The 17,851-nt window shown below is 39.2% G+C and overlaps 1 long non-coding RNA gene across 1 annotated transcript; it reads left to right on the plus strand.

The window, feature by feature from the left end:
- The first annotated feature begins 11,239 nt into the window (after positions 1–11,239).
- Positions 11,240–14,067, plus strand: LOC144987159 (uncharacterized). Its single transcript, XR_013651037.1, has 5 exons — positions 11,240–11,409; positions 11,930–11,987; positions 12,130–12,191; positions 13,003–13,098; positions 13,588–14,067. It is a non-coding gene; the product is annotated as an uncharacterized LOC144987159 (long non-coding RNA).
- The last annotated feature ends 3,784 nt before the right edge of the window (positions 14,068–17,851 follow it).

Consider the following 17,851-nt stretch of genomic DNA (forward strand, 5'->3'; position numbering starts at 1 on the left):
CAACCACAACTCATGTGCTCACTAAACTTTTAACACCGGAGATGTAGTTGACAACACCTAAAAACCAAAAGTTCTTTGAACCACCGTAACTGAATTGTTGCATTTCAGTGCAAAGCCATTTGGATCAGTTTCCCACTGAGATCAAAGCACAGTAGGGTAGTTAGAAAAAATGTTTTTGCCGATATATCGCCATAGTTCATTTGGCAATACTTGTATTGATTCAAAATGTTGTCAGGATATTTATGTAATTATCTATTTTAATTATTTTTATTCTGTATGAGCGTGACGTTTCCTTTGATCTCTTTTCCATTTTCCACAACCTTGAACACTTTTCCGTCTGTCAAAACAAATTCATTTTCATGCAGATTCGTTTCAATTTTCTTTTCTTTAAATCCAGTAAACCCAGTAAAGTATATTAATTTTATGTATGACACCTAGTTTTTATAAGGAAGCAGCTGTTATTTTGTTGCGGCTCTGGAATCATAAGCGGTGAGTCTAAGCCCCGCCCCCGCCTCCTTACCTGTCCGTTGTTTTCCCCCGGGTGCACGCTGGAGGCGTACAGACAGCGCAACATACGGTCATCATGGCAGCTAGGTGACAGGATAGTAGGGGCACCCTAACGCAAATTTTATTAATTTTATTAATTTAACCCAACGCAGGGCCCCAGTGGGGCCCTGCGTTGGGTTCTCCCGGCGCGGCGGGGGGGCTGCTCTCCTGGTTGGGCTGGGGCGGCGTTCTCTTTCCCTCCGTGCGTCCCTGGCCTCTGGCTCTGGGGGCCTTGCGGCGGCCCTGCTGGCCCTGGCCTGAGTGGCGGGCTTGGTCGCCTGGGCGGCGGTTGTTCCCTGCCGGTTCCCGTGTGGCGTTGGGGGGATTCCGGTTGCTGCTGCTGCTGCGGTGGGGGTCTTGGGGTGGGGATGGCTGGGCACTCTCCCTCCTTCTTTTCACGTTCCACCATCCATTTTAGAAGAACATAAACACTCACCTGAGCACTGGTGTTAGCTCACCTTTGCACTAACAGTTTGCATGACTGAATGACTGAAATATTTCACACTAGTTGGTTTTAAGGCATAAGTATGCGTGTGAACACTATCTGTTTTGTGTACATGTCGACAGGTGGACATTTTTGCAGCTAGCAGGTGTGTTTATAACATTTGAGTGTGTGTGTGGACAGGCTCCGCCCCTTTTTTTTTTTTTTTTTTTCTACATTTGAACCTTACCATAATGATTAACAACCAGTAAACTTGTTGCTTTATGCTGCTTCATGGTCTTATCCCCCTTCCCCTCCTATTATCACCCCCTACCCCCCCTCTCTCTAACGTCCCTCTCTCTTCTTCCCCTCTTTCCTTTTCCGTCCGGTCCAACACCAAAGATTTTCAGACATGATTGAAATTAATAAAGTTTGGCCTCAATTACAAAAGGGGTTTATTCAGACATACCTTTGGTTTGTCTGAAGATTAATAACCCCTCTTGTTAAAGTAAAATATGTCCAACACAAGAGGCCCTCAGCTCTCATCTGTCTGCCCAGCTGTTGGACAGGACAAGTTAGAAAAAAAAAAAAAAAAAAAATTATTAATTTTACGTGGAAATGGGTGGTTTTAGTCTAGTGGGGAAAAAAGGCTTTTCTGGGGGGGGGGGGGGGGGGCGCGCTCATGTGTCCCCTACGAGATCGCCACTGACTGTCTTTCCAGAAGAACTTTTGATCCCATAGCAGACTCTGGTCGCGTTCACACCTGCAGACACGCCCCCTCAACGTGTTCAGGCCGCCGTCTTCCTCCTGCCCGCTTGCACTACCTGACGGTGTTCAAGGCACCACCACAATCTTAGAACAGAATAGTTATTTTACAAAAACACAAAGAGCCGCATGCCGGCCCCGGTGTTATTCCAACAACCTATATGTCATAAACACTTATCAGCGTATACCTTCATAGCAGACGTCTCCTCATCACTGCAGTTGCCAGCATCCTCTGAGTTAAAGCACACACGGCAGGCTTCCTTTGCCAGTAACCGCATTGCAGCATGCCTCAGCCGTGTAAAAAGTGTTGTTCAAAGTGTTCAAAACTGACAATCGAAAAATGAAGTTTTAATAAGTTAATCGTCCCTCTAAAGATTGTAACATCACATTGCACATCTGTCCTTCTTTGGGTGTTTTGACCTGCCTTCGTAGTTACTGGCCAATGACTGAGGAGATTTTAGTCACATGGTTTTGCTTACAAGCTTTGGTCCATAACAGAATGGTTTGCTTGATGCCTGTCTGAAAACAGACCAAATGCAAGCTGCTTACACTCTCCCTCTAGCTTACAGCCCCTCATACCTCAACCTAACATAAGCACTGCGACAAAAATGGCGAAGAAGATTGAAGCTTCGTCCAGTGTTGAGCCAGACGCCAGCTCAGGCGAAGAAAAAAAAGATGTACATGGATCTAGTCGTCTACAAGTGAGTGAATCAAAATGAAGCAGAGCAGATACGTTTTCTTTCAAGTTGCATTTTAAAACGATTTCAGTGAAGATATTTTCAGAAATTTAATTTTGAGCTCCATTTTCTTTATAAATGACCCCCATCATCAGAATGGAACATGTTAAAAACACCAAAAATACAATTTTCATCAGTCTTGAGTTGTGCAAATAATTGGAGAATAGTTGAAAGACTATGAACATTGTAGCTAAAGTTTTAGTGTTAAAGGCATAATAGGCTAATAAATAAAAATATACAGATATTTTAATTAAAAACATGTATCATTTACTTATTTATGGGTTTTTTCAAAAGATACAACTGACCTTTTTTACAAATTGTTCACAATTCTTCTGCAAAGCTATTGACAAAATTTAGAAAATGTTGCTATTTGATGTTCTCAGTCACACTATAGTTTCATCACCGACAGAATACAGTGAACAATCCCATACAGGTTAGCTGTGCCAGATGTTACTACATAAAGCAGCCCTTTCCAGGTACTTCCTTTGACAATCTGAGAGCCAATTACAAAGGGCTAGTCAAGTGTGACACCCCTTAATGGCTCTGTACAGGAAAATGGTGTTTAACGGCCCAACATTTCCTAGAAAAGCTTTTCAACTAAGCAGACAAGGCTCTGATTCCGAGGGAAAATTGTCCCCACAGAGCCGATTAACCACCAGAGACTCTGCTTGACAGACCTCGAGTTACGCAGCCAAGAGTTTTCGCCTTTGATTTCAACCAACAGAGAAGACAGCGGTCAGAGTAAAACGTTCATGGTGAAATATTCAACCAAATGCAGTATTTAAGAAGCTTTTTTTTTAACTGGGTTTTCATTAATAGAAGGGCTCTGAGGCAAGAACAGATGACACAAAGTAGAAAGACGTGAGTTCTGGACATCTTTGTGAGCTTTAATTGGCTCCTCTGGTTTTCACCTTCACGGCCCAATAAGTCTGAGCAGACAGAGCGGAGCGGTGTGGATGGCTGAGGCCAAAAGGTGATGTGATACTCTGTGTCGGAGAATATGTGAGGGTGAGGAGTGCCCAAGCGTGAGCCTGTGTGATTTTTGTTTTTCATTTCCACTACTGAAACTGCACAAGAAAAACAAATGGAAGCGTGGAGGCAGAGAAAAAGCTGGCTGCTTTGCTAATTGAGCTACCAAGGCTCTCCTTCTCCAGAGCCTGGTCTGCGGCGAGATTGAATTGGCTGATACAGATGCACACTCACACACACACACACACACACACGGTTCATAAGAAGAGAAGCCCAGCTCCACACATGTGGAGAGGAAATGCCTCGGTTAAGCTTTCATCTATTGTTTCCTTTGACAAATTCAATTAAATTCTGCACAGGCAAAAACAAAGGAGACAGCGCCCTGAATTTAAAAGCTATCGCAAAGTCTCTGCAAGTGTTGTTTTATTAGTCCATGGCGGTGCATCACGGCGAGGTTTAATTTTCCATCAAAGGGACGTTTATTTTCTGAGTTTGACGGGTTTTCCGTGCGGTTTAGACGAAGACCATCCTTGAAGTCCTTGAAGCCAAGAATGAATTATAACACACTAGCAGCCTGAGATGTTTGCAAAACTTAGTTAAATATTTAAACTGCTAAGTAGAGCCAGAGAGATGGGCAGAATATGAGAGACCACAGGCGTCACGCAGGCAAATAAATCTGTGCATTGTTGTTTTTAATCCGGTGTCAAACAGGAACGTTACAGCATCACTTAAAGAGGCGTTTTCCTTCGCAGCTTTGCATCTTAATGTGGATGCTGCCTACACACACACGCACCGCCCTTCAGATTAACACATCATTTAGGATTTCTAATGGCACCCCAAGGCGCTACCATACTTTCTCTTTAAATTCCCACACACGGAGTAACCAATTATTTAATACCTTAAACTGCAGTTCGCTTTACATCACTACACTACTTCTTTCTACTTTTAAAAATTCTTCTTCCTGCTAGTGTTGAACATTAAAAATCTTGTTATACAACAATGAGGTAGATTTATTTACTATGCATTAGTATTTAGTTTGGATCAATTGATGCTGTATATTAAGATATACTCCTTATTTCCTTGATTTAAATTGAGCTTTTTGTCAAATGCCAGAAACACTGTTTTTGTTTTTCAGCATATTTTTGAGGCCTTCTTCTAATGAAGGAGAGCTTATAGAAAGAAAATGAAATAAAACTATATATTTTATACTTGTACAAAATTGCATTTCTGAGTATTTATTCAAATCATTGTAAATCAGGAGCAGACGAAAAAATGTCATAGTGAAAAGTTGGTAGCAATGATCTAGGTGCTACAATCGTGTAAGTGTACCATGAAATATTTATTTGGATAATGTAAGTTATACGCACTTATGACGTAAAGGTGACGCTGTTGTACAGTGCCACTGGGCTACATGTGCCACATGTGTCAAACTCAAGGCCCGCGGGCCAAATGTGGCCCGCCATGTCACTTTATGTGGCCTGCAAGAGCATAAAAGTTTTTGATTTCTTAAATTTTTTTTTTTTTGTAGTGGTTTACATTTTATTTATGTGTAGCTACTGTTGTATTTATTCAATGTTTGTAGGTGTTATGTCTTGCTGCTTCTGCTTTGCTGCATCCCCTGTCATTCTGCTCACCTGGCAGGTGTGCCCAATGATCTTGATCAGCACCTGGTAGGTATTTAAGTCATAGGAGGCCACAACCAAAGGGAGAGGCATGCAGAGAGAGCAGAGCAGGAGGCTGAGGAGCAGTGGGTTTGAGTTGGAGCTGTGCTGGTTGGTTGTTTCCATTTTGATTCCCTCTTGGTCCTCAGCAGTCTTATACTGCTGGGTTTTGTTATTTTAGTTTGGGGTTGGACCTTGGTAGTCCTTATTTGCGGGCTTTGTTTATTTTGTTTCAATAGTTACATTTTGTTAGGCAGCCTTAGCAGGGAGCTGCTGACTCCGACGGTCAACGTGGCTGGGTCAGTTGTCTCCCTGAATTATTTTCTGTTTGGCCAAGGCTCCAATCCCTTTGTTTTGTCTTTTGTTGGGACCAGCACAGTAATTATTGCTTTCTGTTTTACAGGACACAGGTTATTTCTACCATCTAATAAACCGTGTTCCTAAACTTTGGTGTCCATCGTCCATATGTTTTGGCCCCTTTTTGATTTACCCCTAGACTGGGACAGGTTTGCCTGTCGGGGGCCGTAACATATTTGGGGGCTCGTCCTTAAAGCTTTGTCCCGCTTGACCCGTGGCAGTTTTTGTTTCGGCAATACTTATTTGGAGGTCTGTCTATATACAGCCTGTATTGTCTTTGTCATCTGCCCGGGGTTTTGGGGGCGCTGGAATGCGCATTTGTAACTCGTGTTAGCACTTTGTTTTGGGGTACTTTTCCTTTTTGCCTTGTGCTGACACTTTGTTTGAGCCTATTTGCTCATTTGTGTGAGTGTTTATTTGCACATCTTTGGACACCAGTTTGTGGTTTTTGTGTAATCTTGTGCTTCGGTTTTTTTTTTTTTTTTTTTTTTTTTCTCCTCTCTCTTGCTCCTTTGTTAAGCCCCTGCCTGTCAGTTGACTGAGGGTCTGCTGTTTTGACCTGTGTGAAGTTTTGTTGCTCCCGTTGGATGTACTTTGTTTGGGAAGATGAGTTTGCCGGACAGCAAAGCTTCTACGTCTCTCCGTCTTAAGGAGCTTGAGGTTGAACTGCTCCGTTTGAAAATCAAAAAGAAGGAGGTCTGTTATGAGTTTGAGCTCAGAAAAATTAAGGAGGAAAACTACAGGCAAATCTGCCTAAAGGAGCTCGAACTGCAACAAGCCACCTCAGTTGTACCACCTCCTTCCTTTTTGTGTGACACCATTTGATGTGGACAAATGTGTTAAATCTCACTGACTTCACCCGTACGTGCTATTTAAGTGTTCATGAGAACCTGTCGCCCGCAGCATGCCCGTAGAAAAAATCGTAATCAACGTTTTAGCTCTACAGGCTTTTACGAGTGGTCTACAATCTTGAAAATTCATGTGCCACCGGTACTTTTCACCTGCAGACAGCTCATATCCAGTCAAAATTATGTTGTGCCATCGCATCAGGAACCAGGAAGCCCAAAATGCAGGGGAAATGGCCTCCAGATGGCAGATTTATTGATGGGCAAATGAAGGGTGAGGCCTTGGACCTTGTCCCACTCTTCCTGAAGCAGAGGAATTCAAAGCAATGTGTCGGAGCTTGTATCAAAACACAGATGTCTCATGATTAATGACGTACAAAGCTTCAACCGTCATTGCTTTTTTGCTTCCTGCTTCATGGCATACGAGGCTGTTCATTGTCTAATAGTCTGCTGTTGTGTATCATCGGCACACGGTGGTTCAGTTCAATCTGAGACAATGAAAGCTTTACAGATATGACAGATTTGACTTGTTTGGTGCCAAATCAGCTATCATTATGCACCATTATGCGTCTAAAAGGGAGTGTGATGGGATGGTGAGTTTTGGAGATTGTGAGAGAATTTTCAAAATAAAACATAAAGAGTATCATTGAATCCTCTTGCCAGCTTGTGAAGAATCATCCGAAATCAACTGTACTATTTCAAAATCCCAAGCCAACTTTTAAAGTTGTGTATGGGGGAGGAAATCTGAATACTTTTGTGTAATGTTGATGAAAGCATTATTTAGAATGAATAAATGAAACACTTACATGACCACACTGTTTCCTGAACTTTTATCATCGCTGTCATTGCATTGAAAAAGCGTTTGGGCTTCAGTCGTGCTCCTCAGAGGTTCCTATGGCTTTTGAAATGACAAACCAATGACCAGCAGCACAGGGGGTGACAACAGACAACCTGAACTGGAAACCAGACACTTGAATATACTGAGGATGGGTGACTTAACTGAGTGCAGCTGTGATTGATTATCATAAAAAAAACGACTAGGAGGAAAAACAAAAAACTTTAAATCCGAACATGCAACTGAAATGAAGGAAATCAAACCAAAAGGTGCAATTCTAACTTTTTCCAGAGATCCAGTCTTTTTAGTCCCAAAAAAAGTTTGGAAAATGTCAGGAAGGGAGCAAAAACTTTTTGAGATCACCAAAAAGTGTAAAGCTCTTGACTTTGTGTTACGGTATATCAGGATGACCCAAATGCAGGTCAAGACTCCAAGGTTGAGGGAAGATCCAGAGTTCCTTTAATAACAAAAAAACACCAAAATATGAAAAAAACTCCACAAATGTAACGGGACTTGAAACCAGCAGGACTCCAGAAAGAAACCATGACAGACAGACGGAACTAAAGCAACACACCAACACAGAGAGCAGAAACGGACACCCTTAAATAGAGCACAAACATATTAGCCTAAAGTGCACTCATGGAGAGCCACAGGGGAGGGGGTGGAGCCCTTCAGGAGAACCCGCAGCCAACCTGCACACAAGACACAACAGGTAAAATAAAACAGAACTGATGATCGTGACACTTTGTGGCTATGTATGGTCTTAGTCTGTGTCTAAAACAAATGAATACATTTTTGGTTCCTTCCGTTCTAGGTAGCTATTAGCTTGAAACCCAACATGGAACTTTATGACGTCTGTGGGGTCATGCTGAGATCTGTGTGCTGCAGTAAGACTTTTAAAAACGGGAATTTAACACAAAATACCCAATATCTACTTTGTGTCTGTTCGGCTTCTCCTATCAGGGGTCGCCACAGCGAACAAGTCGCATGGTAAACTTGGCAATGTTTTACACCGGATGCCCTTCCTGACGCAACCTTCTCAAACCAGGCTTGGAACCGGCACAGAGGAAGAGAAGGGAACAGGGAGCAGCCCGGAGTCGAACCCTGGTTTCACGGACGGAAGGCGCCGCAAACCAGCACGAGCTAAACCGGCTCCCTAAAATACCCAATATCTACTATTTGAGTTTATAAATGTCAAATTTGGCCTATTCCTTGGCTAAATATTTGACACTCACATGTGCAGTTTAACACTAAATGGGGCGGCCTTGGTGCATGAGGTAGAGCAGTCAACAGCCGACCGTAAGATCGCAGGTTTGGTTCCCGCTCCCCGCGCCCATATGTCGAAGTGTCTTGTTGCAAGACACTGAACCTCACATTGCTCCTAGGTTGGCGCCAGTGTTCGACAGCGGACTGTGTGAAACATTGTGTGAATGTGTGCGTGAGTGGGGTTATGACTGTAAAGCGCCGAGGGTACTTCTAAGAAGGTAGTAAAGCGTTATATAAGTAAATGCCAGGCATTTACTTATAGAGAGGCAAAAGAAAAATTCCATAAGGCTTGATGCAGTGAAATCTTGCCACCAGACAAAACAACTGTGTTAACCTTTATTTTCACACCTTTACATGGTAATTGATGCTGATTAGCTCCCTGATGTTGCAGCATGCTGAAAGGTAAAAAGAAAAGCTGCACCTGTCTAACAGCTTTCAGGGAAAAAACTAGGAACTAATATATTTCTTGAAAATCATACGTTTTAGCGTAATTTTACTGGGGAAAAATAATTACATTTAATCTGCATTTAGTATTCCTGTGTGAGACCTTCTCAGATTAGATTTGTAATGACGGTTAAGTTCTAAGGTACTTCAGTCTCCTGTGAGGATCCTAACATGATGGCAAAAAAAAAACAATCCAGGGGAAACTTTTTATCGTTTTCGCATGTAAAATATTTTACAAGATTAACAATATTTACTTAATCTTAGACTAGAAAAAATGTCTTGATTATTCATCCAAGCATAATTTGCTGAGATAAAAGGGGATCCCAGGAGCCTACGCATGTCCTCACACATGTGTTTTGGGGGCAGATGTCTGTTGCTTGAATTCACAATTGGGCATAATTACACAGTTCTGCAAGGGTTTGTCGTTATCTGAGCTGTGATTTTCATTGTCTAACAGGACAAACAAGGACAGTCTAATAGTGTCCTTCTCCCATCATTGTATTAATACATCTTTAGGAAAGTCTTCGAGCGATTAACAAGTCTAAAAAAGTTAGATTGACACATGTCAGTGGCAGCACCCCGCTGTGCAGTGGATGAGAACACAGGCTTTATTTTACAGCTAAAAATACTTCAAGTGGGGAATTCTTTCGTGCTACTTTTGAAAGAATTATCACCCCTACTAACACAGCTGAGAGAACATGTTCATTTGTAAGTGTTTGCAATCATTTACATGCATATTTTCTAGGGTTGTGAATAATTAATTGTGAAAAATCACATGGCTGCCCAATGGTGATGGGCAATTAATGACTGAATTGGTCACACATTTCCAAGTCTTATTTTGAATTAGTTTTTGTTTTTGTTTAAATGGTCATATTTAGGCTTTCAACTCTCACTGACATAGATATGGACAAATGTCTTATTCCAATGCAGTTTAAGACATTTTTAATAGTTCTAATTTTTACCATCAATTAAAGTATTTAGATTTTTGTAACTGTTTAACAACTGATGATATGCCTTTTTCAATTTCCTGTCAAGGTTACGGCTTATTTAGCTTTGTGACATAAGTGAGGTTTAATATCACCTTTAAGATCGAAGCTGTTAGTGAAGACAGGAACTAGCACATGCTCTTTGATTTACATGCATTTGGAAACAGTGTGCACATCAATTTCTATGTAAAATACTTGTGTCTTTTAACTCTTTAATACTGGCGTTTTAGCTCTGGTATTTGTTTTACCAAAGTTAATCAATCGTTTAAGTAATTAAAATAAAAATTCTGAAATTGAGAAATTCAGCAATGCGCTGAAATGCTGTAGTGCAAAGAATCAGCTCTAGCGTCAGAGTCCATTGGAATTACGTTGATTGCGTAAACACTTCAGTGTACAGTGTCTCATGTTAGCGCAAAGCTGTTTTGGTGCAGAGGACTGGACGATGTTTTTCGGGTTTAAGTATCTGAACTTTGGCGAAGAAGACACGGTGCATTCACCAATCAGGGAGATAGCTTTGACCCTTGATGTATTGCAGGTGGAGTCCATGTATTGTATTTACAAACGAGATATACAGTCAATGCTTTCATGTAAAAAGCAAATGACAGTAGCTCCTCCAACAAGCAGTGGGAGTGTCACGTTTGTGGACACATTTTTGGAAAAGTATGAGGGGCCGTATAAGACATTATTTATTCTGAACCATTCACATTCATACATTCTTGCTCTCACAGTCATATATACTCTCTTTCGCATACATATATTCTCTTACGCATCCATATATTCTCTCTCTCACATTCATACATTCTTGCTCTCACAGTCATATATACTCTCTTACGCATTCATATATTCTCACTTGCACATCCATATATTCTCTCTCTCGCATGCATATATATTACTTTACACATACATACATTCTCACTCTCATTGTCACTCTTAAAAAAGAATGTATGTATGTGAAAGACAAGTATATATGAACGTGTGAGGAAGAGTTTATATGTGTGTGTGAGAGAGGAGTATGCATGAAACGGAAGTTACTTTGCATGAAAAGGAAGGCACTTTGAATGAAAAGGAAGGCACTTTGAATGAAACGGAAGGCAGATGATTTCTCGTGCTCTGATTGGACGAGAGGCCGCCACCTCCCATTTTGAACACACTCTAAACCCTATCACTTGTACTGACTCATAACTATTAAGGTTACACAACTTAAATGTCATTTTGTAGTTGATTCAACTATAAAGTATTAAGCTCTATCAAGATTTTTTCAAATTTAACTTAACAGTGCTAAATATTTTAAAGCTTATTTGTATCTGGCACTCAAAAATTTTAAGATCCGTGAAGTAGCGTCATGACGTCATCACGTACTGGTGGGAGGGTCTTTCGTTTTCTCTACGTTAGCTCAGGTGGCCATGTTGGATTTGCCGAATGCGAGTATGCGACGTTTGAAATTGAAAGTCGAGCATTTTATTATTCTGCAAAGCGTTGCGATTTCGTCCCGCTTCAAGACGCCCCAACCTCGGGTTTTTTTTTCATCCGCCTCATCGCTGATGGTGCCGTCTTGTCTTCAGCCCTGATTTAATTTGGTAAGTTAAGTATCGTTCATGGTTTATGAATGAATGCTTTAAAAATGCTCTTATACTACCGTAAATGTGGTTTACTGTTGTTTAAACATATGTGTGTTATGATTGTTTTAGAGATTAATGTGGAAATGTATACATGATTAGTTTGTCATAGCAGACGTATGGCGAGCCAAACCCAAAATGCATTTCTGCCCGTAAGTTACGACAGTGATGAGGGTTTTTTTTTTCAGAGGTAGAAATGATCTGTTATGCTGCAATCACACTAAACATGATCCGCGTGTGAAATTCGCGTTGGAGGCCTCTGTCTGTGGCTAAAGTTTGCTGCTGGACATTTGTCCAAAAATGTCACTCAAAGCCTCTAACGGTTGTGTGGGAGGAGCTACCGCCAACAGTTTTAAGCCTGGTTGCTACATGGAAGCATTGGGTTTTGAATGCAGCTTTAAGCTTTTATAAATCACTGATATCCGTTATAAAAAAGGTTTTTGTAAAAATAAATTAATCAACGTGCTCGTGTTGTGTTCAGGTACCGAACTACAGAGTGTTCAGTGTTTCACCTCCAGGTAGACGCCAAGGCCAGCGAGGTAACTTGTCTCAGTTATTTGTCTAGAGCTATTTTAAAAAAACAAAAAATGCAATAGGTTGTGTAGTGCAATAAATGTTTTTTGATCAGAATATAATTGAAACATTTTTTAACATTGAAAAATCTCTTTTGGACTTTTTCAGATACTGAACTTCAGAAAGTTCACCAGAAAGTCACCATTTCACCAGAAAAGACCTGTCAGTGGGTGAGTTTTATACTTATTTAATACATTCATCCTGAACTATTACCATTATTAGATTTATACGGCAGCATGGAAACATTTATGCACATTTTAACTAGCCAAAGGTCTAAATAGAGCTGAAATTATTTACAATTTAACTAAACATATTTAGATTGCAGGCTGAAGGTGGCACAATGGAAAGGAGGTGCAAGTTGTGTTCTGTTACTTTGGCACTATGCAGTACTACATATAATACTGCAGTACTACATAGCCAATATTCCAAAGTGTTTCCACTGCCATGTATGTGGAGACACTTTGGAATATTTTCATGTCTTTATGACAGTATATTACAATAATAAAATGATGTTGCATTAGCACCATTCCATCATTTGAAACCATGAAAACTCATCTGTCAAGATCTGAAATGGATTTATGTAGAGTAGATGCAGTCAGAGGAAATTGTGCAGTTTTTACATGTTTGTGTAACTTAAAGCTGCCCTTTTCTGAGACTAAGTCCACCAAAACAGACAGGAACTGGCCAGCTTGGTTAGGATTTATGACCTCCAGGTGAATTTCTAATGTGCATAATTCAAAAATGGATAACAAATCATTTGTAAACAGCTGTAAGAAGCCACGGTGTAACTTGCCTTCAAATGACTTTGGGTCTTTGACCTGAAGTGGATCATGACATAAACACTGTATTGTCCTCTTACTAGAAATAGACATCTAGAAAAGGTATCATTTTATTATTTCTTAAAGTTCCTTAAGTAAATATTGGAAGTGTTTGCTCTGCATTTGCTTCAATGGTAATGGATATTTCTTTTTATTCTTTTAGGACCAGCGTGACGTGAACATGAGACGGGCACTTGTCCTCCTTGCACTTCCTGTTTATCTGCATGAAGATGCCTCCAACTTCTTCAAGACCTGTACAGTAAGTGCACACGACTCCCTGTCAATGGTTTTCACTAATCCTTTAATATTGATTGAGATTTTATTGAGTGACATAATAAATAGGGCAATTGTTTGTAGTTTGTAAACTGAGTGATATTTTTAAATGGTTTTAAAACTGAGACGGAAGATGAAAGGCGAACATCAGGGACTCCTGATTGGAAGGAGTGGAGTTTCGTTTACCTTTTCTGCTCCTGATCCATCATTATTTGAATAAAGAAAAATGAAGCTTTAGTCTTAAATTATTTTATAAATGTCCTCCTTCAGAAAAATGCTAAAGAACTTTTTAAAAACACAATTTTAATTGGAGTTGGTCCTTAAAACATCATAGCCAGTTGATTAAAAGCTAACAGAATGTTAGCATGAAAAGATTCCTATTGACAGATGGCAGGAATGTCAGTTTTGGACATTAGTGTGATGAATATCTTTGAGGGTCTGAACTCATCTGTGTTTTTTGTTTTGTATTTTCCAGAATACCAGACCTCACAGACACTGCTGTGGGTATCTTCTCAGTTGTCGTGGTGACGCTCCGGATGCTGCCGTCAGTGGTCCCACAGATCTGGCTGACTAATCTCTTCTAACTCTTCGGGGATATCTATGCTCTGGACCTACAGCACCCCAAAAAACTTGAACTTGCCTTCATATTTATTCAGAATGCTGTCTTGAGCCTTGAGGACAGCAAACCACTGAAAGGACATTTATTGACGCTGGAGAATGTTTCGTTGAGTGAGTCTTCCAGAATGGACTATTTGTTGGTTTAAGTGTTATGTAACTAATGTGTTTTGTTGTGATCATTTGCTTTTTCTGCCGTAAAATACAAAACCAACTCTTTTTGTCAATATGTTGTGTGGCACTCCTATAATGCAGTTTTATTGCACTTATTGTTTCTTCATCCTCTTGATATTTGTGCTTTTTTTTAAAGAGCAATTAAAAAAAGTGTATTAAGCAATCACTATTGTGTGGCCTTCACGTTTGTTGGTTTTTATCAATGTTAGCCTTTAAAATGTAGTGGGGCAGTATCAATATCTCTGTTTAGAATACATTTTAAGCTGAAGAATTTTAAATATTTTCAATGCTACACATTTAATGAGTTAAAGAATTTATAAAGCATTTGAGTGAATTTTACATATTTTATGAGTTGAGTAATATAAAAATATAGTTAGTTAAAGCGTTTTTTAGTTGGAAAATATTAAAAACTTTAAGTAAATAATCTCTCTTTTATAAGTTGAGGAATCTTAATATTTTTTATATGAAATAATACAAATGTAAGCCAACTGACAATATGAATTTTAATAAATGTTAACTTAAAAGTTTTAATAATATAACTTAACTGTTGCGTAATCTGTTACAAAATAATTTTTAAGTTCAGTTAACTCGCTAGGGATTACAGTGCAGACGCTAACATGAACAAGCAAGAAATCCCAAATTAACAGACTTGTGTTGTGGAAAGGTATGTTTTTTAGCTAGCAGTAATAATCAAAGTATCCGTTCTCTGTTTCAAAATGAGATTGCCACAAAACCGTATGTTATCTCATACTGGAACAGCTTTGGATGTAGAATTCAGTGGGAAAAGGTTTGGACCTTGCCACAAAAGTATTTCATCACCAATAAAATCAGAGAAATTTCTTTCAAAATTCTTCACAAATTTTATCCAGTGAAACATTTCTTTACTAAGTTTAAAAAAGATCTGGACATAAACTGTTCATTCTGTCATTCCTCACCAGAAACTGTGCCTCATCTTTTTTGGTTTTGCTCTTTCACTCAACTATTTTGGAAAGATGTGATACATTTTATAAGAACTCATCTATGTGAAGATTATAGATTATTTTACGAGCATATTATTTTTGGATATTTTACACAAGAAAGACTTAATGCAGAAAAAATATATGTAGTTAATTTACTTATAATTATGGCTAAATACTTTATACACAAGTGTAAATATGCCAACAAAAAAACCGTGTTTTATGTTTTTCAGAAAGAAATGGTTTTGTATGTGAACAGTATTAAATCTTCCACTAACAAAAAAGCTGTCAGAACAGTTGAAACATGGTCTCTCCTGAAACTTTAACAGATTCCTTTGCCTTATTATTTTTGTTTTCTTTTTGCATAACCTGTTTTACATGGTTATCATTATGTTTTTTTGTTCATTCTCATGGCGAACGTGAAGATTGTATTTTGCACACAGTGGAGTTTTGTGTTTGGTATTTTGTATGTGCAAGATATTGTTAATAAAGTTTATTTTTTTAAAAAAACGAACCGGCAAGAAGTAGCCACGGCGGTCCTGCAGCCATCGGAACCTTAACAAATATTTCATCTCCACCTCACCGTTGCCTTTTTTAAGAAATGACAGCTGGTTTTCCCACATTTATATGTAGTTATGGATCGAAAACAAGAGGAATTTGTTTTAATGTAAATGCGTGTTCCAGCGTCTACAGGAAGTGTCGCCCATAATTCACGCAAAGGCTCATGGGGGCTAGGAATAAGGTGGATACGGATTTTCTGTTTCGGTGGCACTTCTATTACCATTATTGGTATTTGAGACATTCCTTTGTGTCTCTAGAGATGCAGACAGATTTGTGACCACTTGAGGTGAAGATAAAATATTTCTTAAGGTTCCGATGGCCTTCTTATTGGTTCGTGTTAGCGTCTGTTCAAAATGGGAGGTGGCGGCCTCTCGTCCAATCAGAGCACGAGAAATCATCTGCCTTCCGTTTCATTCAAAGTGCCTTCCTTTTCATTCAAAGTGCCTTCCTTTTCATGCAAAGTAACTTCCGTTTCATGCATACTCCTCTCTCACACACACATATAAACTCTTCCTCACACGTTCATATATACTTGTCTTTCACATACATACATTCTTTTTTAAGAGTGACAATGAGAGTGAGAATGTATGTATGTGTAAAGTAATATATATGCATGCGAGAGAGAGAATATATGGATGTGCAAGTGAGAATATATGAATGCGTAAGAGAATATATATGCATGCGAGAGAGAGAATATATGTATGCGAAAGAGAGTATGTATGACTGTGAGAGCAAGAATGTATGAATGTGAGAGAGAGAATATATGGATGCGTAAGAGAATATATGTATGCGAAAGAGAGTATATATGACTGTGAGAGCAAGAATGTATGAATGTGAGAGAGAGAATATATGGATGCGTAAGAGAATATATGTATGCGAAAGAGAGTATATATGACTGTGAGAGCAAGAATGTATGAATGTGAATGGTTCAGAATAAATAATGTCTTATACGGCCCCTCATAGAAAAGCATCCAATTTGATGATTGCCCAAGGAGAGACAGCGAACACAAATTTACTTTAAACCCAGCATTGAAGCAGCAATAATGAACATCAGGTTTTTTCACATTTTGAGATTTTTCTGCAGCTCTACTGAAGGTTTTCCACCTATTTTCTTAATTTAGAAAAAAAAGAAATGTGGATTGTGTCATGGACTTACAGTTGCAATCTTACTCCAATCTAACCTTTTCCCAAACAATATCAACTGAGTGGGGATTTTGAATGAACACGTGGCAGAAAATGGAATATATACATTTAATTGAAAGCATGAGCTGCACTTAGCATCACATGTCATATTCCACTGAAGTCCTGCTTCTTTTTTTTCTCTTATTGTCTTTGACAATTTGTCTTTTCATCTTTCTTCCATCAGCGTGTGTGAGACATTAGTAACAAGATTCCCTATTAAAATGGTATCCATCTCCTTTAGAGGCAGCAGAAATTTGTCAGGAAGGATCCAGTTACCAACCTCTGGGAGCCATTAGGGTCTTGTGTTCAAAGTCAATGTGATTAAAGGATGCTTTGTTGCGGACATAAAAGCAAGAGAAGGCAAGTAAGGAAAAAAATGAAAGACTGAGGGGTCTTCTTCTTCTCTTTTCCTCATCAACTACACATAATCATCAAAGTTTTTCTTTTCACGTAAAGGTTTTTTTTTGTAGTCCTAACAAGAAAGTGCTTTTTGATTTATAAAAACCATTAACATTGGGCAGCTTATTGGTATTTAAACATATCTTCTCCCTGCTATGGGTTCTGCCATGTAATTTCCTCTAGAGAAATATTTAATTTTCATATTTGGCAAAATGTTGAAATCATTTTTTCAACTTCTTCAAACAAGGAAAAAGCCTAACATTAAATACGAAGCAGCTGAACAACAAGGAGACTAAATGTAGTCTTTCAAAATAAAAGCTGGTCCTTAGCACAGTGTTTCCTCTGCTGCTGTAATGACTAAAGACTCCCCTAGAAGCATTTTCATACAGCCCTAACAACTTCATCCATCACCAGAGCAATACATTATTTCATTCTGTAATTTTTCAAACGTAGAAACTATGCGTACCCAATAAAGACGAATGCAGTAGTTGATATAGATGTGCGCCCTGAAGGTGCTCTAAATCAGGGGGCATGTCATTGCATCTGCATGAATGCTCACTATGCACCCAGCACAGATAAATGGTACTAAACCCCAGATAAATAATAAATCCATCCCATTGCTCAAATGTTGTAGATATGTGTCTTCTGTGGTTTATAATTTCCTCACAAAAAACATTTAAAATACCTAGAAAACTATTTATAATGATAAGGTTAGTTATGAGAGAACTCTTTTTGTGTATGATGCCCTGTTTGTGTTTTAGTTTTCTGTTCAGTTCGATCCCAGATCCACTGAGCGGTAGAGGGGTTGCAATGACATCATCAGAAATTGCCCACTTGGAGGAAAATGGCGGA

This window comes from Oryzias latipes, chromosome 18, assembly GCF_053564925.1.
Source record: "Oryzias latipes strain Hd-rR chromosome 18, Olatipes_Hd-rR_3.1".
Taxonomy (NCBI): Eukaryota; Metazoa; Chordata; class Actinopteri; order Beloniformes; family Adrianichthyidae; genus Oryzias; species Oryzias latipes.